The sequence below is a fragment of the Aptenodytes patagonicus genome, chromosome 7 (assembly GCF_965638725.1).
Source record: "Aptenodytes patagonicus chromosome 7, bAptPat1.pri.cur, whole genome shotgun sequence".
Classification (NCBI taxonomy): domain Eukaryota; kingdom Metazoa; phylum Chordata; class Aves; order Sphenisciformes; family Spheniscidae; genus Aptenodytes; species Aptenodytes patagonicus.
The window spans coordinates 49,381,503-49,405,780 of NC_134955.1; the positions used below are offsets into that span (position 1 = coordinate 49,381,503).

Sequence of the window (24,278 nt, forward strand, 5' to 3'; positions counted from 1 at the left end):
TGAATACAGTTAACATGGTAATGTGTTTGTACTAATTTTGTTTCCTGTGAGCCCAAAGAAATTGGGGAGCACCAAAACATAGTTCTAACATAACAAAATTAGTCGTAATTCTTGCCCTGTTATCTGCAGTGATGCTTCAAAATGTATCCATTAAAGAGTCAGAAGGACTGGCCATGTGGAACTGACTCAACTTCTCCCTTTCAGATACATTTTGATAAATTGATGGCTTTTCTTTCTGGTGAGATATATGATGTGATATCCAGCAGGCAACTGCAGTCTATTTTATTTCTTACAGGCTTTTTCAAGTCTTCTTTTTTGAGGCTTGCCATGAGTTAAGCATTTCTATAATAGAGAACAGACATCATCGAATTTCTGTGTACATTTAAAAGAAAAAGAGGAAGTTTGGTTAGAATTTTTTGTCCTTAAAAGTGAAACATATAAATAGTTTAGGGTTTTTTTTGTTTTGCTTTGTTTTGTTTGGTTTTGCTTTGTTTTATTGGGGATGATTTTTTTTTCTTTTAAAAAATCCCAAGAAAGCATTATAAATGTTCTGTTTCTAGTTTCCTGAAGCCGTTTGATTAATACAATAATAACATTAAAATTCACCCAAGGCTAGTGCTTTCATATTTCTTTTCAGTTCGTCATGCTGTACCCGCATTTTTTGGTAGAACTTGGTCCTGCAGTAACCTGAGATTGGCGTTGCCTTGTAGCTGGGAACTTCCACCCGTACTCTTGACTTCCCTGTGGTGGCAGGGAAGGCAGTGACACAACAACTGATGCTAACAGATAGCTCAGCTTACTCCCATCTCTTTTTTCACAGATCTATATGAGTTTTTCAACTCCCCACCTGGCAGAAAAACAGTCCAAATAATACTAGATTGTGAAGCATAAACAGTGTGGGTACTGGGATTTTAAATAAAGGTAGTAATGAAATGCCAGCACAGTGATTATCATGCAAGTGAGACATGAGATTAATAGGACCATGCTAAAAGGACTAATATACCACGACTGATACGCAAGTGAATGGATAGGAATCATTTCATTAAAGCTTCACTAACATTTCAAGACTTCATTTTGTTTTTTATTCTGATTGCCACGTATTTCAATTAAAGGAGGAAACGAGATCTTGATCAGACTCCTTCTCTTGTACATTATTGTCATTTATGTTTCAACGCAGAAATCACAATTACTTCAATGGCTAGAAATTGTCATAACAATGTTTTCAGCTTGTGCTGCCAGTGGAAAAATCAAAGTTTGAGGAGAAATTTGGTAAAACAGGATGTTTAGCATGAAATTTCAGACTGCTTTAGAGCAACATTTCCAGACTAAAAATAACTCTCTCCTGTTAGAAACCTAATGCTACAAACAGGTACAAACTGGATTTGTAAAAATGACTTGCCTTTGAAAATCCTGCTAAGCGTTACAGTCGGCAGCTATAAGTGCCTACAGACATTTGAATATCTGCTGTGTAAAATAATATGATTCGCTGAAAATCTGCTGAAGGTACTCTCCTAAACTACTAGACATTCTTGAAAATTCACCCAGTATCTTTTGTTGCACCTTACTCCTCCTCCAGGATGGTGATCCGCATGAGCCACTGAAATCTGAATCTTTTCTTGGGAATTACTGTGGCATTGAGAATAAAAGTTAGCCTGATCATATGTTAAAAAAGTCTCCCAGATGGTCCTTGCTGATGAAATTTACACTTCCAGATTTGAGTTTTCCTGCTCTCCGAGGCACTGGTGTACAAAGTCGCCAGAAGGAGGAGGATATGCAGGTCCTTTTTTCCTCCAAAAGCATAAACTTAGCTCATTTCATCATAATAAGAAGGAAAAGTAGCAGGTTTATGGTGCTCCTCATTCAGGTTTCTTTGTCTATCTTATTGTCTCCATTCCCAGTGCATCCAGGGAACGTAGAACAGTGTCTGCAATACAGACAGTATCAAAGCACTCACGCAGCCCATTCTGCTCTGGAGCACTAAAGCAATCTGAGCCGGCTTATCAAAATCCAGTGGTGCTGGCTTGGCTGAGCAGATATGTTTGCCTTTACACTTCACCAGCCAACTCAGGATTCTGGCCATACGCCAAGATCTGGTACTTAAATATATACATGATGGAAAGAAAAGATCCGGATTAACTTGCTTGTATTTTCTATTGTATGGGTTTGGACTTTTTTAAATTTAATTTTTTGTTTTTAATTGGGCCCATCTGAAGTTGCTTCATCCTGTTCTGTTGGCAGGTCAGTGTATTTTACGCTGCCTTCTGGCTTGCCTGATCCCTTTTGCAGCAAATTGAAAACTGAACAACCTAACCCAGCACAGGCTCCTTTTTGTTGCTCTGATAATGTGTAGCTTTTAAAGCTCTTGAGTTTCTGCCAAACATCAGGACTTAGCCTTCCATCACCCTCAGTGCCATGGTCCAGTAATGCAAAGGTTACTGGACTCACTGCTACAGCTGTGAGATATGATATAGATCACTATGAACCTGCTGTGCAATAACCAAGACAAGGGCAGCAGAGAATGTTGCCCGGCAAATCAAAAGCTTTCAGATTTCATATGGGTCAGAATCAAATCCCAAGATCTAAATATATTACTTTGGTCTTGGTGCTGGATTAGAGGCAGTACCCTACAGAGTCCTTTTGAAGACTTTGGTTTTGGTGTACTCAAAGATTAGTTCAAAAGACAGAAAATCATGTCCTCTTTGAAGCTAAATATTGTATGAGAACCATTTGTAAGGTCTTATTGCCACTTAATTCTGATTGTCTGTTGAATCCAAGACCTGAATCTCAGTAAGCATACGATCTGCATCTGGATACTTGCATCTCTTTAAAAGAAGATGGTGTAAAGGCAGTTTCCTTGCTCTGCTCCCCTCAGGATTTTCCTGGCTAGCTTGAGACACTTGCTGTAGCAGGCTGGCTACCACTCTGTACCCCTCTTCCAAAAGTGATTTCTGTTGGGATTTCTGTAGATCCCCTTGTTTAGAAGCTAGGAGCTGTCACAGGACCTGTCCTGACCAAGGTAGCCTGCAGGCATCCCCCATAGACACATATGTATGCATGAGGAATTATTTTAACAAGTGGTGGCAATGACAGCTGTGAATCCAAAACCCATCTGTATTTTACATAATGAAAAGAAGCCATTGCACGTTCAGGGATAAAAAAATACTTGCTATTCATCTTATTGCAGACAAGCCTAGATACCCTTAGATCTCTAGATCTCCCAGAATGTCTTACTGTAAATGATACAGAGGGCATAAAACTGTTCATCTGCCCTGAAGAAACATTTACTTACAGTTGAGAGCAGTCCCTCTCTTATCACTATGTATGGAAATGTTGCTTGTCCCAGTACAGGTTCGGAAACCTGGTTTCTGCGCCAGAAACGCGAGGCTTTTCTCTGGTATGAGTACAGGACTCTCTTCTGGCCTGTTCCGGGGAGATCTGGGGCTCAAATATTCAAGTTCCTCAAAGCTGAAGCCAGGGTCCCGAGCCTGTGCTTTTGAACACAGCCCTCTGGTGGAGTTTGGTCACTCACTCAGCTGCACTCAGAGAATGAAAGGTTTGTAAGGGAAATATCTTTACTCCTAACTAGGAAGCACTGAGCCATCGTGAAGAAAGAAAGCGTTTATCACTTTCCAGTCAAATGAGGAGCACCCCTACAATCTGATCTTACTGAGACTTCAAAGCCCTGAGGATTATAGTTATGCTTTCCTGACAGCAGCTGCTGCTGTCTCCTCATACTATTGCCTTTGTTCCCGTTAAGCATGTCCATTAGTGCAGTGCTCTGGCACCGGGCAGGCTGGATGCTGGTGGCTGGGCAGCTGATTGGGATCATAGCCCAAGCTGCTCATTGCACTAGTCAAAACAGTAAGACCCAAACACTCACCTGTTAGCCTGAATCCCATAATGCAACCTCTCGAAATGGTCTGTCGGGCTTAATCCTAGCTCCCTGGCTTGACACAGCCCGTGTTTCTTCCCTGGTGCAGTTGCCAGCTCTCCCTTCCTATCAGCCCAACAATTTCCTAGGTATTTTTTTTCCAGAGAAATTTGTTCTGTGTTTCCCAAAAGGCTTCATATTCCATAAGGTTGGTATTGTGTAATCAGACTGGTAAGCCTTTCACATGAGGGACTGGAGACAGCAATAGAGATGCCAAAATCTACAGTTCGTTGTACTGGAAGTTACACAGTGCTTTGTAGCATATACCCATACACAGGAGACACATGTCCTACTGGTATGGTGTCTGTATCTATAATTTACTGGTCTGTACTCATCCACTTCAGGCTCCTGATTTATGGGCTAGGACAATCAAGCTTGCACCCATGTAAGCTGGGTGGAAGCTACCTGCAGGCTGCCCGAGTCAGAGATTTTTTTTCAGAAAACAAGCAGAATCTCTCTTCCAAGGGCCTACAAGCAGCCAGCATAGTACAAAAAGCAGTATGCTGGAAGTGAAGAAACCTTGACTGAAGAAACCAAGAGGAGTGCTGATTTGGTTCTTGTCCTCCATGAACTACATCAACCTTCTTGAAGTACCCAGGGAATTTTCTTTGCTCTCCTCAGAGAAACATCCCCCACAAATCCAGTTACCCTCAGTCTCTCCCTCTGTCAAGCAGGAGTTTTGCTCCGTTTCTCATGCTGTGAACAAGAAGTGGCCTTTAACGTTGGGCGTGTGCCTCAGAGTACACGGAGAAGTAGGCTTCCCATCTCACAGGCTGAATACCGTACAGACCTGAAGGAGGGGGATTGATCCGCCGCACTTCCCAGGATATAATAGCATCACTTGTTTGATGGAATTTCCTAGCTACAGTCTTATGGCCAAAACAAAACCAAACAAACAAGTTTTACTAATCAATCATGCAGATGACTTACAGGAACTTTTGTTTTCTTTTTTTATATTAGGAATTTATACTGAGTTTGGTTTTCAGCATATTGGTCTTTTTTCTTATGTAAGCTCCAAAGGCGCCACCCCTGAGGATATTTTATCTATATATGCGCTATCTATACAGTGTGCATATATATCTATATGTGTATATGCTAAAGTAATAAATGACCAATATCAGCAGTAGCCCCTATCATCCAGTCACATGTTTACACAGAAATTCATGCCTTCATCTAACCCTGGCATCCGCTGGCGTGGACAGATGCATGATATTGTTATTTCTTGGTGAACAAAGCACGTTAATTTCTTTTTTGTTAGAGTTTTTTCTTTCTTCCTTTTATTTATTTGTTTACTTTTAATTGATAGTTTCATTTACCAATTAGCCTTGGGGTAGGGTGGGGCAGGGAGAATAAAAAAATTATACAGGTATATCCATCGATATATACACACATACTCCGTGTATATATAGATAGATATATACATTGTATATATTTGAAGAACATTTTCTGTCGTTTCACCTCATCTTGTGCCGCATGAATTTTTGGTGATTGATATTTTAGTTTCTTTTATATTTCTTTCCCTTTTTTTTTTTTTTTGGCTCGTAATGGTGCCATACTGCTATTTTTTAATTTTTAAAATCATTGCTGTACTTTTCAATTTATATTTTTGGAGTTCTTCCAACAAAATAATGGTTTAATCATCTCAAGAAAGAGATATAGATCTGCAAACCAATAAAGGCAACAAAATCTTTTCTTGCCATCCTTAAGAAATCCACATTTTCAGACAACCCAAGAAAGTTGTGTGTAAAAGAATGAAGATTCTTATCCCTCCTTTCTTTTTATTTTCTCTGCTCCCTACCTTTTTTAAACTTCTGCAAAGTCTCTACTCTGTCTTTTCCCTTTTCCCTTTTTTTTCAATTGAGTTCAGAGAAAAAACACCCAGAAGGAAAAAAAGACTCCCCTTTACCCCTGCGTTCTCCCAGGAACAATTCTTCCAACAAAGAAAGCCCTACAAACCGCAGATGGCATAAAAAGAATTTTATTGCAATGCAGAGTATCTGTCATATCTTTATTTCTGGGTCAGTGCAAGATCATTTTTGTGGCATGCTGTAGTTTAGCTGATTTAACTAACCATGGCCTTCATTAACCGGTGCATGGGCTGTGATGACGCCATCTTGTGTTTCATCAGAGCTACGCATTCAGGCTAACCGAGCAAGTCTGTAGTGTATGATTTGGGGGGATATCGTTTCAATTTTAATTTTTAGTTGTATTATAATTTCTTCTTTTTGGAAGAGTTATGCCAGTACCATCGGCTGCTTCTGGCAGCCTCAGCGTTCTGTATCTACTTTATTTTATGGGGTTTTTTGCTCTTTTTTATTGCTCAGTAGCAATCTTATGTCTTGTCTGTGTCCATCTGTCTTGTCAGTGTGTGTTGGAGTCCATTGGTCCGGTGTTGTTATGTGATTCTGTTCTCTGTTCGTAAGCTGGTGTTCAGCTCCCTGCCGCTCTGTCGTCCCTCTTCCCCTCCCCTCCTTCCCTCTCCACCTGCCCAAGGGGGGTCCACAAAGGGGCACCAAGCTTTGAATGATGTTCTGAGTGTCACCTCGAGGCTTCAGGCTGGAAGTTGCAAGGTGTCCGTGCAGCTTCTTAAGAAAGACAAAGTTTGCAGCTGGAAAGTTTTCAAACTGTGTTATCATTTCACTCCTAGAAATGGTTTCCTGGCATAATGCTAAAATGACTTCTTATACAGATTTTTAGGAGATTTGTATGTGCATGCTGACATCTTAGAGTAAGAACAACTGTTATTTGTGCTGTAGGTGCCAAGAAACGCTACACAGGGTGCAGGCTGTATGTTAAATGGAAAGTATATAGGCCCTTTTATGAAAGGCAGTCTTGGGAAGGGATATCACTGTGCACGTGCAACTGAAATGATGTCTGTGTGAATGTATTTCTAAAATGCACAGTTCATAGTTCATTTGTAGTTAGGAGACAAAAATGTAGGATGTACTTAAGATTTTGAGAATGGTGCATCTTCGCTCTATGGGGTCAGTCTTCTGTCTGTCACTATGTGATGTCTACTCTTTACTGATACTGGTAAAAACTGTCTTGCTGATGTTTACTTGTATAACTTGAACACAATTCTGGAAATACATCTGGAGTGTCTTCTGCCATATGCATCATAAATGTGCAATAATGCTTAAGGCAGAAGAAAACAAGTGGAGTTTTCAGGTGTCTGCTTAGACTTTAAACGCTATTTAGAAAAAACATCCTTCGGCTTGTACAGTGGCGCATTCCCCAGTATCCTTAATTCCGTTCCCACTGAACGAACTAGCCATGTTAGTGGCACTGAAGGCCTCAGTGCATTAGGATACATCGGATGGCATCAGTGGATCAGCTCAAGTTAGTGGAGGAAGAGGCAGCCAGTTTCTGTGCAGATAATGTTCAGGACATCACAAAAAGCATGCCTTTAGCCTAGCTAAAATCCCAGTTGTTTTGCAGGAATTAGTTTGTTCTGCAGGGAAGATGAGATGATGAAATCTGTGAACTTTCCTCACAAAAGCACAATATAAGGCTTACCTGTTTAAGCAGAGAGTTACGAGAAGAGGGAAGTGATGGGGTATGTTCAGATCTCCAACACGGAATGATTTAATTTAATTATTTCATTTAGTTTATCCAAGATATGGTTCCTGTATTTGCAGGGGGATAAAAAGAAGATAGCTTTTCTTTCGCCGATAAGAACCAATGATCTTATGCTCAGTTCAGTTTTCTTAATTCATGTGTGATCTGAGAAACATTACTGAGTGCTATCAACTATAGCAAAACCAAATCAATATTTAAAGCATTCTCAGTTCAGATTTTAGATCTCTGTGTGTTTTTCACAACTATTAATTCCTATCAGATCTAAAGCTTTTTCTTGGGAATTGTGTAAATAAAGCAACTGCTTATAAAATTATAATATAATCAACAAGCTCATGGTTTTGTGTAATACTGCCCTCTGTCAGATAGACCAGACCAGTCCTGTTATGAGGCTAACAGCAAAAGAAAAAAATTTTTTAGCTCGAGTGGCAGGTGTTACTGGAGCAGAACAATTGGAGTTTTAGCACCCTGCATCATGAAGTTCAGGGTAACCTTCATATTGGAGTACTGTGATGAGTAAATCAAGTGTCCAGTTGCCAGGACAGTAACCTCCAGGCTGTGGCGGAGCTGCTGTGTCCTGCTGAATGGTTGCTTTTGTTCACCTTATGTAGCCTCTGTGATGCCTGCGACTAGCCCTCTGCTGCAGGGAGTGAGAGGCTCACTCAAGCGCAGGAGGTGCCGTGGAAGGTCCCGTTGTGCCCCGTTTTACCCCACTAAGTGTATATATGGATTTCTGGCACTCGAAATAGTTTGTACTTGTGTTTTCTGTCTCAGGGCAGGCTGCTGGCTTCAGCTCTCGTGACATTTGTCACTGAGCAAGGGGGACAGCTGAGGGTTGAGTTGTTAAAGCCAAGGATAAAAAGCCTGAACTCCAGTGTGCCGCTCCCAGCTCTGCTGTTGATTCCTTCTGTGACTGTGCATCTATATTGCTCATTTGCCTACCTGGAAGGCAGGGTAAATGAAATACTTCTTAGCTAAATGAGGTGGAGACAAAGGGAAAGAAGGAGATTTAATTAATATTTTAATGGACTTTGATGTTCAGGTGCAAATTGCTGCGCAATACACCAAAATGTTACTGTACTGCTAACTACCAAAAATGCACAAACAAACTATGTCACTGTTAAGGTTTAGTACTAAGTGCTACCTTCACTTGCCGTGGCAAGTAACATTATTGTGTATTTTTATGAAGTAGGTACAACTCCTAATCTGTTAATGCAGAGGGAAGCCAAATATTTTCATGTCAGGGACATTGGCGTGGTATCATTTTCATTAAATATCACTTTTTCTTCTAGAGTTAACACATGCAATGGTATGAAACATGCTCAGGCTACATAAATCAATACGAGTGGACTACAATATGCAGATCTTTTATACCAGCATTTCCATCACTTGAACTTGCATCCTGATCAGAATTTTGCTTCAAAAACTTCAGTTTCTCCAGCCTGACTTAGCTGGTGTAAGTTTCCCTGGTTTTGCATTTAAGATCAAGAGGAGATCAGGATCAGACCCACAGTCTGGCTACCTTGCCCTTGCTGCTTTCCAGTCTTTTTTTAAAGCATGTTCTCTAAACTCGAAGCCACGTGCACTGTCACATTCTGGCAATCCCTCTAGTGCTGTGCCTATGTTATCAAGCTGACACATGTCTAAAATACTAAGATGTGATATTTTCAACCTGCTGGGACTTGCTTTTTGTCCCTGATAGCTTTGATTTTCAGCTTCATAAAATATATGGGAAAGAAAGAAAGAAAGAAAGAAAGAAAAAATAGCCAATGACACATTCAGTGGAAGAGAAGAGCTAGCACATGACTCAGGAACAGATTTTGCATCAAAGGCAAATGTATGTAAATTGGACCCTTAAATGCCTATAGCAACTGATTAGTTAGCTTTAAACAAGAAGAAACTCTCTGATTTCTGGAAGATATATAATATCTGTTAGAGAGAAAACCTGTTGAGCATTTACAGATACTAGGGACAGAAATACACTTTTGCTCCTAAAGGGTTTTATTATATATTTCTTTTGGTCATCATGCCTAGACCTGAAGGTGCCTTCTGTATTAGAAACCCGAAGGTACTGATGTTCACATGAACTACAACACCTGGAATGATACCTTGGTAGAGCAGGATTCTACTTCCATTTTCAACCCAAGTAGATCATAAGATACCAAAACTTATAATCATGTCAAAGGGGTTATCACCTTACCTTCATTCTGCCTTTCTATTTCAGTTCCAATTTATTAATCACAAGAGCTAGAAATCAGTGCTTTATCCCAACTGTTAGCAGCTGGGAATCTTGGTTCCTGAGTGATATGAAGTGTTAACACTTACCTTAAATGCTGTCTGAGGAGCAGGAGAGAAAGATCATACCAGTTTTGAAAGTAGGGACAGAAGCAAAAAAAATAATTAGACTGACTTGATTTGAAATCTCAAATGTCCACTAATTCGACAACATATTTTCTTCTGCATTTTCATTGTGCTAATAAATACATTATTAAAACCTTACAAAAGAGCCACACTCAAGGATTCATTTTTCTACTGCTGAGTCTCATAAAAACTGAAGTTTTTTGGTCCCATGGGGGGGTATTATAAGGATCATCGGCTCCTCTTTTGGCATTCAAGAGGAACTACAACTGTTTTACAGACAAACATATAAAATCTCAAAATTCGCTTCTTTTAGAGCAACAAGAAAAATCCAACACTTGTCTCTTCCCCAATAAATGTCAGAGGCATCAAAAAGGGGAAAAAAGTTGTTCTGTCTTTGCAGGAGAGCAGAAGTGCAAAGCAATTTTGATCTTAATATTTTTTTTTTTTAATGGGTGTCAGTAATTCTTTTTTTCCCTGGTACTGAAACCAGTATGACTGATTTGAGATACTAGTTTTAGGGACTACTTATTTTCACTACTGAAATCTTGAGAACTTCATAACTTTTATATCTGACAGACAAAAAGAGCAAAAATAGCCCTGTAATCAGTTCAGGGTATTTTCTGGGGTATCAAAATATAATTTTAATTTCTTCTTCTCACTCTTCTTAATGAAGCAACAAGTCTACTATGGAGTGCCTGGAGATCTCTATTTCCCCTAGAATCTCTGGTTCTTCTTTATGCTGATTCTTTTAGTGTTGAAACATGGATCATTAATATATTGCAAAGCATGTGCGCGCACACTCTCTCTATGTACATGTGTGCATATTTATACACCTGTTAATGCTATGTTTATGTTCTGGCTAAAAGAGCATTTTGGCAAACTGAAATAGAGGAGTAGAATAAACTTGTTTAGGAGCTTTACAAGCAAATGTGGAACAAATAGATTGAATCTTGCCTTATCCTCTTTCTCATACTACTGTTCAGTTCTGTGAATTCAAGTCTTTGGCTTTTGTATAACTCTGAAAGCAGCTAGTACATCCCAGCATTTTGAGGAAGGTGTTTTGTGAGTGCAGGCAAGAGTGACTCTTGGGTTTGAGATCTGGGCATAATCTGAAACAGAGGACCTCCGGCTGCATCTGAACTCGCAGCAGGGAGGTGCCTTTGGCAAGGTTCTGAATGACTTATCACTTCCAGGGAATTAGAGACTCTCAGAGAGCTGTGGGGAGGATTAAAGAGGGTTTGACAGCCAAAGAGAAAGTCAAGGGACTTGGCAGTGTAGCAGGAGTATGTATGTATCTGAAGAAAAAAAAGAGTACTTTTTTGTACAGTAGATTGGACATACTACCAGCTCTGCCCTTAGTCCAGTGGTTGATGGTAGCCTTCCCATGGACAAGACGCTGCAACATGCCCCAGACAGCAGTAGAGTGAGCATTGAGCACAAAATTATGAACGAATTTTGAGCTTTATTTTCTGATAAGATAACTGAGGGGTTTTCAGGTTTGCCTGAAATCCTTTACTTCACGTTCTTAAACATGCCATATAAGCCCAAAGGGAACACAGAGATCAGAAAGGTAGTTGAAAGTATTTGGGCCCTAGTTCTTTTTTGGTAAAAAGTGAAGATTTGGTGTTTGCAAAGTACTGTGGGGACTCCATCTAGTTACCTCTGAACTATCTGTGTCAAATTCAAAACAAGAAAATGTTTTATGACTCCTAAAATGCAAATTTCAACGTTTGTCGTAAAATGCCTTTTCATTTTGAAATTGATGGGTTTTTTTTAAATTAAAAAATTAAAAGTTCACATTCTAATAAAGTATCTTGTTATGAAACAAGCTAAACAAGTTTCATAGTTGTAAGTATTGTGTGAGGATTTCACTACACTTGTCTCTTTTTTTTTATTTCTGAAAATATGACTAGTAACCTTCACCTTTAACTAACTTGGGAGATTTTTACTACTCCTTTTCAGTTTTTCAACTTCCTTTCTCCCCTGTTAGGTTCTCCTGAACGTTATACCGTACTTTTCCACATAGGAAAAATCTGTCACTAGCTCTGTACCAATATGTTAGAAGAATAAAACCTTTGATTACATTTATCAAAGGAGCTGGGCCAGTACATTTCAGCATCTTCAGTTGTTTCATTCGTAGCTTTTCATTATATTTTGAACAGCAATGGTAAAAGTCCATCCCTGAAGCTGTGTGATCTTTCCCACATATGCTGTTTTCCATATCTATCACTTTTCCCTTGGAAAGGAAAAGCAAACAAAAATTATTTTGGAGAGAGAGGGAAAGAAATCTTCACTAAGGCGATATTTTTAGAAACAGCTGGTAAAACAAACTGCAAATGTTGTGCCTGGAGCAGCTCTATTCTAATAACAGGATTGTTTAAAGATTAAAGCAGTCATTTGTGTGTCTAGCTCACTCTGTTAGTAGTAATTCTTCCTCCATACGGGAGTAGTAGGGAAACCTGGTGCGGTAGTTATTTCCCTTCTTACCTCCTCTGAAAAGGTATTTACACAGTTCTCTGCTGAAGAATGAGCATTCCGGTAGTGCTTTCTACAGCAAACGCAAAGTGATGGCACAGGAAAAATGAATCTCAGTCATCTATACCTCGTTAACTATTGAACTAGTAGATTCATTATTCTTCCAGTGATTTTTTTTTTCCCCCCCCACCTCCCGGATGACCTTTCCTTCCTGGTGACAAGCTACAAGTTTTCTGTTGGCCTGTCTCATAGGTGGCAAGTGTCCAAACATGAGCTGCCAATTCAGATAGTTTAAGAAACTCTATAGAGCTGCCAGGCTTGGCGCTCCTCATATTCACACAGAAACCTTTAAAGTACTGTGAGGAACTTCAGCAGTTTTGTTTCTTTTTCCATACCAACTTTGCTTAGCTTCCATTGAAGCTAATTAATTAGGAATCTGAGCACCAAATGAGGTGACAGCCATTTGTAGTACTTTTAAAAACAGATTTTTTGTAAGGCCCAGATTTATGATGATATTTGAATATCAATTGGTATTGATACCTACTTCTTTTGCCTTAAAATCCCTATAAAAGCAATACTGTTTCTTGTATTTTATTGGGATTTGATCTCTGATACCAGCTACATATGCAGCCTGCTTATTTAAAATTAATTTTAGCAGTTGGATCCTGGAGATGGCTGCATGTGTGAATGTCCAATAGCTCCAACAACATTTTATAGCTGTATTGCCATAATTTTTCAGCGGCTGAGAGGAGATTTGTGGATGTTAGTGCAGCTGAGCACTTGCTTCAAAGATGTAAATTTTAGATTTATACGCTGACAAGAGATAGTTAATCCTTTTGTGGACTGGGCCCTTAAGGACCGTCTGAATGGCAGGACTTGAAATAAGACCTTGGAGTCTTAATTATTCTTTCCCTTTCAAACCTCAGTTAATCTCTTCTTCACTTTTAAACAAAGGTTGCATTTTGATCCTACAGATTTCTTAAACCTTCTGTCAGATTGTGCTGGTTTTGACTGGGATAGAGTTAATTTTCTTCATAGTAGCTAGTATGGGGCTATGTTTTGGATTTGTGCTGGAAACAGTGTTGATAACACAGGGATGTTTTAGTTACTGCTGAGCAGTGCTGACACAGAGTCAAGGCATTTTCTGCCTCCCTCACCACCCCACCAGCGAGTAGGCTGGGGGTGCACAAGTAGTTGGGAGGGGACACAGCCGGGACAGCTGACCCCAACTGACCAAAGGGATATTCCACACCATGTGATGTCATGCTCAGCGTATAAAGCTGGGGGAAGAAGAAGGAAGGGGGGGACGTTCGGAGTGATGGCGCTTGTCTTCCCAAGTAACCGTTAGGCGTGATGGAGCCCTGCTTTCCTGGAGATGGCTGAGCACCTGCCTGCCGATGGGAAGTAGTGAATGAATTCCTTGTTTTGCTTTGCTTGCGTGCGCGGCTTTTGCTTTACCTATTAAACTGTCTTTATCTCAACCCACGAGTTTTCTCACTTTTGGCCTTCCGATTCTCTCCCCCATCCCACCAGGTGGGAGTGAGCGAGCGGCTGCGTGGGGTTTAGTTGCCAGCTGGGGTTAAACCACAACACAGATACACACTCCAGGAGGTCATTTTTCTGGGGATCCAGTCATGTTAGGGCAATGACAGCTTTTACTGCGGTGTGTCATATTACATTAATTTTCTTATTCAAGGGAGATTTCAGCAAATGCAAAACAAGATGAATGAGCTATCTACAGTGAAGTTAAAGATTTCAGACATCAGCTTAGAGCAATGATCATTGTTCCTTGTTGAGCAGCAGTTCCTTATCAGTTTTTTCTTTTGTTTTGTCTTGTGCTATTCTTTTCTGGTAATGAAATGCATAGAACTATACACATCATTTCAGGGGTAGCAGTGACAAAGCTGTGTAGAGAGGCACTGTTATCTCTCTGCTCCATTACAGTGAAGCCTCTGCTTATACACAGCCTGAGTTCTGAAAATAGTTGGAAAGCTTAATAAGCATAGGAAACTGGAGCAGAGGAAAGAGATTCTCTGCAACAGAGGATTAAGGGATGACAAATGCAGTTTCCTTTTATAAAATCCAAGAAATTTGAGCTCTGTGTCTCTGACTGGAGCACTGGGAAAGGTGCTGGAAACAGGAATTAAAGGAAAAAGATATATATATGTGAGTGTATAAACATATCTATATGTATGTAATACATAGTACATATATATGTGTGTAAGTATATATATAAAAAGCATAAGTATTATTCAATTACATAATATGATGACAGATTTCAGATAGTTCTAGCAAATAACTTAGGTATGAAAACAGAGTGCTGGTAATATCCTGTACTGCTCCCCAAGAGATGGCCTGCATGTCACGTTTCAGGTCTTTGTGATTCTACTGTAAGAAATGATGCACATGCTCTACCTCTCACTTAGTGCTAATGTAAGTTAGCAGTAATGCATATAAGCATTATTATCAGTGTAAAACTGCTGCAGGTGAGTAGCAAATCATGCTCTTAAGTTTCAGATGTAGGATAGTTTGCCAGAACTGAACATTAGATCAGAAACAGTGAATTAGGAAATTCATTGCATGCATGAAAAAAAAAATGGTATGCACAAGGAATTCCTGGGAGACTGTGTTTGATAATAGGCTTAAAATACCAACAGCAGAACTTTTTCACCGCATTCCTCACTTGTTTACAACTCTCTTCCAAACCTTTTGTCCAGAGCAATTATGAACGGGATGTTGATTTTTCTTTTGGAAAAGGAAGCAGTCAGCACTTGGATCTCCATAGCAGTTTGGAATTTGGATGCAAATTAAATACTTTCATGGTCAAAAAATTTTAAAAAATGTGTGTAGATTCCTGTATATATGCATGTGCATGCATAATTACTAATTACATTAACCACATGGCTGGAAAAGCTGGCAGCCTGATGAGATGTTGGGTGCCTTCAGTTTTCACTGGGATTAAAGTGCTGGAGTGTGTCCAGAGAAGGGCAACGAGGCTGGTGAGGGGTCTGGAGAACAAGTCTTATGAGGAGCGGCTGAGGGAACTGGGACTGTTTAGCCTGCAGAAAAGGAGGCTGAGGGGAGACCTCATCGCTCTCTACAACCACCTGAAAGGAGGTTGTAGCGAGGTGGGTGTTGGTCTCTTCTCCCAAGTAACAAGCGATAGGACAAGAGGAAATGGCCTCAAGTTGCGGCAGGGGAGGTTTAGATTGGATGTAAGGAAAAATTTCTTTACTGAAAGAGTGGTGAAACATTGGAACAGGCTGCCCAGGGAAGTGGTGGAGTCCCCATCCCTGGAGGTATTTAAAAGACGAGTAGATGAGGCGCTTAGGGACATGGTTTAGTGGGCATGGTGGTGTTGGGTTGATGGTTGGACTCGATGATCTTAGAGGTCTTTTCCAACCTCAATGATTCTATGATTCTAATGAAAGTAGGAAGTATTTAGCAGTTTGTTGGATTAGGGCTGAGTTCGTATAGTTATATGTGAAAAAAAATCACTATATAGAATTAGCTAGACCTTAAATCACAGTCTGGAAAAAAAACCATAGAGGAGAGACTTTAGCTGGAGCATTTCAAAGCTCAGCCGTAGAGTACAACAGTTTGTTTTTATAAGGTGCATATCATCTACATTTTTTTACTGTATTTCATTACAATGATCTACTTTATGTGGTTTGAATACATGAGAAATGTCCGTTGATCTTCTGAGATCAGGCAGCTTCTGACCTTCACTTACTTTTTTGAGCCCTGTTGGTGCATCTGTACTCTGCACATTAGTATGCTTGAAGAGAGCAGAGGTGGACCCTCCTTTTGCTTAGAAAATATGTTTTGTCTTTAAAGTAAGTCAATGCAACTTCCAATTTTATTTCTGCACTTGATAGTGTTCTGCATCTTCTTGGTCTTATCTGACAGAACACCCAGCCCTATATGTCAGGTACTGTGTTTGACCAGAAATGTACTGTTAGTACTTCAGTAGCATTGTTTATCTCAGACTTCAAAAATGTTTTGCAGGTATTAAAAAGAAGCTTTTCAGACCTTTAGTAAGAGGGATGAATACTGTTGTCTCCACTTTATAAATATTGTAATCAGAGTGCTTAGAGGGATGCTTCCTTAGATGACTCACTAACAAGCTTTCGTTGAGAGAAACATGGAGAAGATTTGAGAGATGCATGGAAAAAAGGACTTGTAGGGCACCCAACAGTTGCGGAGGTGGGAGGAGGAAAAATTACTACTGAGGTTAAAAGAAGAATTTCACTAATAAAGGGGAGGAAATGTTTCTGAATATAATTATTTTTTTCAGTATGAAAATCCATATTTGTTAAAGCAAAAGGAGCAATTTCACCCATAGCTATACCTGAATGCTGTAGATGAGCAAACAGATAGTCTTTCCTCATCCTCACTGATACTTGTGTTTGCTTTTAAAGTCCAGTCCACTGGCTTTAATGGTTTTGTATCCTGTTGGTCCCTGCGGAGCCCAGACAGCGCTGAGGTTGGGGGCTGGGTTCCAATCTGTTTCTCACTTCTCCAGTGGAGCCATTTACCTATGTCCAATTTACAAGTTCAGTCAGTCATATTTCTGTAAAACCACTGAAGGTAGCTACAAGGTTGCTGAGGGCATACATTGACCTACAGACTTTCCTTATGAGTGGTGACGATAGGAGACCTGAACTTGACTCTCAGATCCCAAACTTGGGTTGGCAGAGAGTTGGTATGAAGAATATCTTTAGAGTTGGAAATAGATTGGATATTTTTCAAGTTGGAAATGCATCCACTGAGACATAATAAGCATGGAACCCCATGGCAGAGTTTTCAAAGTGGAATGTATTTTTCTAAGAGAAAGGTGAAGCTGAGGAAAGAGAAGAAATCAAGTGCTTTTCCAGTTAACTCCATTGCACTGCCTCCCTACCTATGAAGACAGAGCACATACAGCTGTCATCTTACCCAAAGCTTAGTGCTTCTGTGCTGAATTCTTCTCTTTGTAGTTGTATGTTTGAATTGCCACTTGTTTCCCTTTCTCTCTATTTTTCAGCTGAGGTTACCACTGCTAAATTCTTACTTCATCACAGTGAAATAATATAATAACAAGGAATTGTGATAGAGCTATAATGCAGCAATGGCAACTTACATTGAAGTTATTTATTTGGGTGTCTTGTATGGATTCATTAGCCAATAAACAAGCAAAGACAAACTTCTGAAAACATGCGATATTCACATATCCAAGAGTGAGGCACCTAAAATGATTAGAAGTTGAGAAAGAGAGTGTCCTTTGCATGTACCTGTGTAACATGTAGTAGAAATCAAGCAGTTGATAATTTGGCTTCTGGCATGTTTCCATTTTGATAGATAACTCAATGCCATGGAAGGTTGTGAAAAGAAGCCACTTTGCATTAAACACTTAAATTTACCATGAAAGACTAGCATGCATTGTTTAGGCACTGGGAATAATAGGCAAATCTGCCAGTTCTTCTCCAGCATAATGTTGATCCATGTGCCTGTCCATGTTTGGTGTCCTTTTGCAAAAGGCAAGGAAGGACCCAGACAGGCTCAAGTGTTTATAATGAGTCTTTTGAAGGTGTAACTTTTCTTCTAACTTCAAAACAGTGCTGTTCATTTATACCCTAATAAGCCAGTAAATCTCAGGGCACTAAGGTTAGAATTTGAACACCTTTTTAATTCATTCACAAAGTTCAAAGCTGCAAGTTTTGCCAATAGCAGAATTAGCCAAATAAAGTATTTGTTCTTTTAACATAATATTTCCAGTTCCACCTCTGTTTTGATTGTGCTTAAGACTATCAATTAGAATAAGAATATGAATAGGAATAACGAATTCATCAGAAAGAAAAAATCTGCATGAGAAAATTTTGTGACTCATACAGACAAAGGAAATTATAGTCTATGAGAAAGTAATAGACTTTCCTATTAAAATCTAACCATATAATGTCTTACTTCATAGCAGAGGAAATACTAATATGATAAGAATTTTTTTTAGCTTCTTTTAATTAACTTTCTATCGTATTAGACTTGATCTGCAGTTAATTTTCATTTCACAGGTATTCGTGATTGTTATGCTCCTGTGAATTACTAAACCATGAAGCTCAGACAGGATGGTTAATAGCTATGCAAAGTCATCTTTTAGTTGATTTTCTAACAATGACCCTAAAATTTAAATGTAAATATTTCAGATAATACAGTAAGCAGTCATATGGAAAACATATTCAAGTGTATGACTATAGATCTCTTTAAACAGTGATTCCGCAGCAATCTGACCTGCCCTGGTCTATGAATATTAACTGTTGTTTTTAAAAAAAATAAAAAACCCACATTTTGAAAGTTAGTGCTCCAACTCCTCTAACGAAGAAAACAATTAAACATTTGTGATAGTGGGATATACGTTATCTTATCATGGTGTGAAGATAAGGGAGAAAGGATGCCAAGGGCACCTAGCTTACCAATGAGGTAAGCAGAATTAGTCAGTAGTAGAAGTCAGTCATCCTGAATTTTTGTTCAAAAAGTCCTTAAAGTCTGACTGTACCTGAAGAATTCTGGTGTCCAGCTCCTCAGCTTTATTCACGGACATACTATCTTTACCCGTGCTTCTGAAATACACCCAAGTATCATCATTATCATCGATATTAAAGTAGATTAACTTTTGGAATGAGATCTGTTTCTCTTCTAATCCAATCTGTTATGAAAACAGAGCAAATAATACCCTTCCCAGGCACTTTCTTGCTATAATGCAACCTCTGATAAACAGCTTAAAGCTTTGGCTTCTGAATCACAGTAGATTTTATTCCAGTCATTCACTATGTTGAAAAAGAGGATTCAAACTTGCCTGCAGCAGCCTTTCACCACTGTAATCCTGAACTTTCAAAAGGAAATCTGCAAAAACGGTCCCCTCTTTTTATGCTTCTGCACTTCCCAGCTAGTACTAAACTTGTCCATAAAAACAAACAAACAAACACGAAGTCCTGCCAAAAATCCATCCCAAAATGCCTGAATCACAGCACTATCCCCTCTTGTCTTTTCCAAACGATAGACAGAACTAGCTCACATGTTGAAAGCTCCTATACAAAGGGCTCCCCTGCAGTGCTTCAGAGCTAGATAGTTCATACGTTAGTTGGCTCTATTGTATTTCTGATGCAGTTACAAATGCTGCCTAGTAGGAGAATTTCCTTCAAAGCACGGATTAATAGTCATTGCCGTTCTGTCTCCAAACACCTCTGCTTGAGGTCTCAAGGGGATTCTTGTGCATTTAAACATTAGTACAATCAAAAGGAAAGAGCATCTCACACCCTCTGAACTGATGTGAGAGAACAACACCTAACATACTGCTCAAAAGGTTGGTGTTCCCTTTTTTCCTTTTCAGAGGAAGAGTTGTGGCTGTATTTATTTATATTTACTCAATATCAGGATTTCTACCTAGGATTTTCTACCACTTCCCAATGGTAATTTGGTAGAACCTATCAGCAGTCTACTTGGTAGTGATCTTCTCATCAGTAACAGTCTCTTATGTAACATTTTTCCTCTACAGGTAACCAGGTATTAAACAAAGCCTTAGTGTACCCAACATCAGCTCGTTTTGCTGATGGGGAACTTGGCCTAGCCTTTTTAGCATGGCTGTGAGGCAACCCTTGTATTGATCCTGAGGAATATTTTGACTTGAGTTCTTGGCTGAGGAGCAGGGCTGTACCACTGGATAAGCCATCATTTGGAAGATGTGCTTATGAGTCCCTGATTTATCGCAGTTTTTCTACATGAGTTTGAATAGGTCACTTCAATTCGTAACTCTTCCACCCCAGTTACCTTAGGAGTGGATGTAAAAGTGCTCAAACTCAATAGAAGAGAACATGCAGATACTTACCATACCCTTTTCAGTAGTGTTGATTAGTGAAAGAAATGTTTAGCTTTGAAGGCAAAGGTAAATGAATCTTGTTCAAAGCCTACTGGAGTAAGCTTCTTCCCAACCATCACACTGTAAATTCTCTTCACTCCACATTTTACCAGGGACTGATATTCACAATGCTGAACAGACATGGTTTATTGTTTCTTCTCAGTTATTGCAATATTTGGCTTGATATAATTTCCAAGGAAATCGTGTATTGTTTTTAGTTGGAATTCATCACCGTGTCTGTAGAGCCCAATTTATCCTCATTCATTAACACCCCTGTTTTCTTCTACAGCTTGTCAAACAAATTTTCTTAGTCCAGTGTGTACACTGTAAAAGGTCCTTCTAAAAGGTCTGTAGTAGTACTGTTTCACATGTATTCTCAAGAATAAGCTGCAGCTGCTTCACCAAAGAGACTTATAAAGTGAAATGCTTTAGATCTTGAACGTCTTCCACAGAGATGGAATGCCTGGGTAATGCTTGGGATGATCCTGGATTATTCAACCATCCAAGAAGTGGACAACATTTTTCTTTGTGTGGTTTTGTTTTGCTTTGCTTTGTTTTGTTTACAGCTCCAAGATAAAAGCACAGCAGCTATCTCTGGGTACAAGCTGCAAATGCAGGTTCTTCCCAGCACTGATTTATGTCTGTAAGAGGAGCAGGAAATACTAAAAGAAGAGGGGTTATCGAGGGCAGAACTAGGATCACTACTTTGCCATCAGAAGAGAAGTTTAAGTTCTTTGCAAGAGAAACCTTTTGACAGTGAATTTACTACGCTTTGGATCCTCCTCTCACAAAGCAAGGGAGGAAGTTCCACCCACTGAGTCGCTTGCAGCTGGACTAGCTACAGACTTTGAGAATGTAATGTGCTTATGCTGGCTGAGGGATGAATTAAATTACTTTGCAGGATCTTTCAACAGAAATGGCAAGTGTAGCCTAGCATCCAAGTGATTAAAAATATGGCACTGAAATAGGGGCCTGTCTACTTCTGAAGTTCACTGGAATTGACTTCTTCTTAAAGAATCCAATAGGAAAATATATTTATGAGTAATTACATATGAATGGAGGATATCATAGGAATAACTGTTATGCATCAGTTAACGTGGGTGTACAACTCCCACAGAGGATAATGTGGAGTCAACAGTAAGGTTAGGTACAGAACAGCATTCATGAAGTATCCAGATCTTCATGTGGTTACGCTTTAGCTGCACCTGAGAGAGTATTTGTATGCCAGCCAAGTAGGCACTAATTCCATCAGATATCTCAGTGTGGCATACCCTCCTTACACAGACACACATTTCAGGTGTCTTTTAGGATTTGGACATTCAGATCAGTCCTGAGTCTAAGCACTTCCTAAATTCCTCAATTTTCCCATGTAATTATCCCCAGTAAGTTTTCTAAGACATAAGTTTCATATACAGATGTGCCTAGTGATCCCTTAGGCAGCCTATTTGAGAGTTGGCTTGATGTGTTTCCCAGGTACATTCTAAAAAAGTAATATTAAATGGTATGACAGTATAAGACTTCTTGGGATGCAACTAATAAGAAGGAATTTGGTAGTTGTGGCGTATTCACTAGCATTCAGACAAACTGATGACACGTATTTTTGCCTGGCTGCTTCATAGCTGTATACACTGAAGAAAGGAGGAGACACTAAGATACCCTTGCTGCTCTATGTTTACTGATAAGCAAAAACTTATGTACATTTTAGTATACCGTAAATATGCAGGAAACATTTGCTGCATGGGTTTAGACCAAAGACAGTAAACTCTTCCTGCTCCCACTCAAATTATTGGATGGAGCTCTGCTACTGAGTTTGTCAGTATGAGGATCTGGTTTGTGGTTGCAAAATCCCTCAGGATTCAGAAAGATTTTTTCCCATGTGACTGACTTTTAGGATTAAATAAGTTTAGCTTTACATAAAGAAGCCTTAGCTGGGCTGACTACAAATGTCAATTTTCAGTCTTTCAAGAAAATATCAGATCCTTCTCCCAGGAGAAACAGACGGTTGAGTGGAGATGCATGGGAAGAATGCTTTCAGGCCAGTGATATTGGATGGGCTGCTTAGCACTGGAAGCATCAAAATACTCTTTGGTTTGGAGGAATGTGAAAAGATAAGAAGCTTATGGCAAACACCTGAAAAATTCTTTACTTCAGAGAGCCGTGGTGGTTTAGCCCTATGATTTCCTTAGCTCTGGTAGCTATAAATGTGCTTTCGTATTTGATAGTTTTCTAGCTCATTGCTATAAAGAAGCCCCATTAATTAACTCTTACATGCAAAAACAAACAGGACGGCATGTGGGACTTTTTCAGTGATGCTCATGTAGACATTCTTACTGTAGATTAGCTTTTTTATTTCTGAGCTTAAGATGTGCCCGTAGGCTTAGAATGAGAGAGCTTTTTGCCAGTACAAACAGCTGGTGCAAGGGAAGTGATATAACTAATTTATCTTCTTAGGCTATTCCTATCTCTCTGTGTTTTGTAGTGGACCAGCTAACCAAATACTCCTTTTATGGTTTAAATTAGTGTGGATAACCGATGGGAATCACAGGAACAGATTTTTATTCTGAGTTGGGGGTAGGGATGAGGGGTTGCCTTGAAAATTAGTATTTTACTCCTATTAATCTATAAGCTATTTGTTATTTGTGGTCTGCTAAGCATTCATTTGGCTGGATGTCTGAAAAATACTACTCTGAGAAAGGTTAAAAGCATGCGAGAACGAACAGGTGGTTTTGGGAGCTACTACAAGCGGGAAGGACCATGTAGAAACACCAAGTTTCCCAGATTCCTGCCAGAATCCCCCTGGCATTCTGCCTTCTCTTTCTTGGGACTTCGTCCTGTAGAACAATCTCCCCCCTCTTCTACTCATTTTCTTCCATTCTCCCCATATGCCAGATAATGACTTGAGTTGTGGACAATCAGAAAAGCCATGCTGCACCTGTAGCTCTTAGGAGGGTTTCTTGCTGGATCTAGCATTTCTAGTATTTATATTAGGAAGAGGTAAACTCACTGACTTTTAAGCAGCTGTAGAGTGTACTTAACCAGTTTTAGCGGGAGGGAGAGAACCAAGTCTCTTAGTCTGTATTTGTGTATGTGTTTATTTTACGGTGAAATCACTGGCGATTGGGAAGATTCTTCTCTTCCTTGGTGTACAGACATATGCCTGAAGTGGAGATTTTTGCAGGGCTTTTTTTCCCCTATATTTAACGTATATTTTGGCTACCAAAATATTCTAGCCAGAGGAGAAAATGCTGCCAACACATCTTGAAGCTAAAAGCAGATGCATAGCTAACAGTACCTTTTTCTCTATTTTGTAGGTAAACTTTTTACAGAAAAAAGCCACTTTCCAGATCACTGGAATTTCTCCATTTGTTTCTTTTCACTGATATTTTGATAGCATCAGCTGCTTAGAAGTATGTGTCATTAGTATCCTTGCCCAATGCATATGGCTTTAAATGACCCTAAAATGGTGCTGCCTGATATATAAAGTAAACTTACAAAGGTAACAGCAGTTTGGAAGCCCAGATTATGCAGTGGTGAAATGCATGCTCCCTTTTAGCACTGAAAGTCTTGGGTCCCATTCTAATTAGGTCAAAGTACAAAAAATAAAAAAAAAGAATTTCCTGGCCTCATCCTTGTTTTTCAATGACAGCACATAAAAATACAGAAAGAAAAATATCCCAAATAAGGAGGGATGCGTGATCAGGCCAGCAGGGAATCCTAGACATTTGAAGTGCATCAACAGTATAGCTGGACAACTAGGTCAGAAGAAGCAGCTGATACATCTGTTTACTAGTGAGATATATTGATAGAGTTGTGTTGCAGTGCACAGAACTCAAATAACGTGGGGTTCAGTGTGTTAGGGAAGAGAGAAACTGTCAGCTTGATGGACACCGAGGACTAGAGTGGTAGAAGACACAGAAGTTCCAGAGGTTAACATGAACCTGGGGACAGTAATGCAGCCCTGGATCCTAATTTACCATGTATCGTCTTGATCTTTAAAACACACACACACACACACACACACACACACACAGAGAAGTATGCATTACC

General features: G+C 39.5%; 1 protein-coding gene across 24 annotated transcripts in view; it reads left to right on the plus strand.

Moving 5' to 3' along the window:
- NRXN3 (neurexin 3) overlaps positions 1-24,278 on the plus strand; it is a 1,062,297-nt gene that overhangs the window by 1,022,628 nt on the left and 15,391 nt on the right. The window lies entirely within an intron of this gene.